This window comes from Schistocerca gregaria, unplaced genomic scaffold (assembly GCF_023897955.1).
Source record: "Schistocerca gregaria isolate iqSchGreg1 unplaced genomic scaffold, iqSchGreg1.2 ptg000725l, whole genome shotgun sequence".
In the NCBI taxonomy this organism is placed as follows: domain Eukaryota; kingdom Metazoa; phylum Arthropoda; class Insecta; order Orthoptera; family Acrididae; genus Schistocerca; species Schistocerca gregaria.
In genome coordinates, this window is record NW_026062102.1 from 152,501 (window position 1) to 155,000 (window position 2,500).

The 2,500-nt window shown below is 55.1% G+C and overlaps 1 non-coding gene across 1 annotated transcript in view; it reads left to right on the forward strand.

The window, feature by feature from the left end:
• Window positions 1-2,470: 2,470 nt before the first annotated feature.
• The window catches only part of LOC126320524 (small subunit ribosomal RNA), a 1,913-nt gene continuing 1,883 nt past the window's right edge, over window positions 2,471-2,500 (forward strand). Inside the window, exon 1 of the ribosomal RNA XR_007558125.1 lies at window positions 2,471-2,500. This exon is cut by the window's right edge and continues 1,883 nt beyond it. This is a non-coding gene — a ribosomal RNA (small subunit ribosomal RNA).

Below are 2,500 nucleotides of genomic sequence, written 5' to 3' on the forward strand. Positions count from 1 at the left end.
GGTTACACTGCACCTTAACCTAAGTTACACTGCACCTTAACCTAGTACACTGCACCTTAACCTAAGTTACACTGCACCTTAACCTAAGTTACACTGCACCTTAACCTAAGTTACACTGCACCTTAACCTAAGTTACACTGCACCTTAACCTAAGTTACACTGCACCTTAACCTAAGTTACACTGCACTTAACCTAAGTTACACTGCACCTTAACCTAAGTTACACTGCACCTTACCTAAGTTACACTGCACCTTAACCTAAGTTACACTGCACCTTAACCTAAGTTACACTGCACCTTAACCTAAGTTACACTGCACCTTAACCTAAGTTACACTGCACCTTAACCTAACTTACACTGCACCTTAACCTAACTTACACTGCACCTTAACCTAACTTACACTGCACCTTAACCTAACTTACACTGCACCTTAACCTAACTTACACTGCACCTTAACCTAACTTACACTGCACCTTAACCTAACTTACACTGCACCTTAACCTAACTTACACTGCACCTTAACCTAACTTACACTGCACCTTAACCTAACTTACACTGCACCTTAACCTAACTTACACTGCACCTTAACCTAACTTACACTGCACCTTATACACTAACTTACCTACTGCACCTTAACTGTCACATGTAACGTCACAGGAATGTAGCTTTGCCTAACAGCAACCCTCTGAACATAGTTCACTGCTTGGATCCTCTGGTGTCATGTGTATTTCTTGATGCCATGGTGCGTACCCTCACATAAAGGTCTTTCGAGTGTTGCGTACTTTCTACACAGTCCCGCTAACCACTGGAAGGGTGTACCGCTACAGAACGAATATCGCCCTCCCCTCCTGCCCTTCCAAGCTGGTCGGTCAGGCGTTTGTTTGTGAAATGAGCCTTGCAGCTGTTCAGTTGCATTCGGTTGTCGATGCAGTCAGTGTACGTTGTGGTACGGCCTGTGTGGACTGTCCGCTGATGTACGCGTAACCCACACTGATCATCCGTCGTTACGTACTGAGTGACATAATGTGGCACATGCTTGACCGTACACCGGCTGCGCCCTACAATGGCGAATCATAAGGGCCATATGTTGGTGCACGATGCTACTTGTCTCGTCTCCCCATTACAGCGAGATTGCACTGTTGTACGCCGTACAGACATGTGGTAAGTAGGTACGGACGAAAGTATTGCATGTGGCCCCCCCCCCCCTCCTCCCTCTGCCGGGAATCAGCGTGAGCCGTCTGTTGATGTAGCGACGAGGGTTTTCCTATTTAATCGTATTGCCCCACACAACATGATAGCACGGTGGACCGCGTTCCACATCTGCGACATGCTACAGAGGCCGGTTGACAGTCGAACCGCGCAAGGGACATTGCACACGTGCGCGGACCATCTTCCACGTGTTCTCTCGTGTACATGCCGCAGTGTGTATGTGGGCTGATGTAGCGTGTCGTGACACATAACATGCAGGCATGCCAGAATCGTAGATTTCGCAAATGTAGATTGACGTATACGTTTGCTGCCAAAGATCCGCAAATGAACTGGAAATCAGTGTTGAGCGGTTGTTCGCGCTGCAGGTGCATCGGTGATAGCGACGATCGGTACATCTGTGAACCGGTTGTTCGGCGGTACCCGCCATGCCCCCGAACCTGAGTTGGCCATGTGGGTATGAAGCGATACGAGGCTGTGGCTTGGCGGGACAGTCCCGGCCGGTGAGGGGGGGCCGCCCGGCGTGCTGGCCGCGCGCTGCGTGAGCGCACGCACTCTACAGCCGGCTGGTGGGGGGCGCCCAGTGGCAGGAGCGCCGGCCGACGGGCCCGGCTGGCGTCCCAGCTATGCGCCGGCGCACCCTGCGCGCGGCGCCAGGCGGCCAAAGTGGGTTCTGTCGAGCCCGGTGCGAAGCGCGGTGGACATCTGCAGTGTGCTGGTCCGATTGCGGACTGTGTGCGTTGAGGATGCGCCGCCGCCCGGCACTCGGCGTCGCGACGCCGTCTGCTGCTCGGTCGCCCCCAGCGGTTCTCGCAGGTGGTTTGTATCGCAGCTCTGCGGACGTGTTGGCGCGTGCGCTGTGCTGGGAGAGTTCGCTTCTGCACCCAAGTGGGGCTTTGCCCTCTGTGGCGCTGGCGTTGGAGCTGCCGGTCACCGTAGGTGGCGCGTGTTGTTTCCCGCCGGCAATGCCACGACAGCACGCTCCCGGGCCTCTGTCGGCAGCGGCAAGCTCAGTTGGGAGCACGGGTGTTCGCACTGAAAGCGTCTACTCGCCTATCTCCGGGCGATTGCGCCTCTCTCGAACCCGACCAAGTACTTAGGACGGCGCTGCGCGCCGCCGGGACCTGAGAGGGTTTCGAGGTGTATCGTGCAGGGGAGCTCAGCCTCCTCCTGTTTGCAGAATAATTGAGCGGACGCTTGCGTGTTCGCGCGGGCCCTCGGGACACACTCCCGGGCGGCCGGCTGCTCAGCTCTCGTTGACGCAGCTCCCTGGTTGATCCTGCCAGTAGTCATATG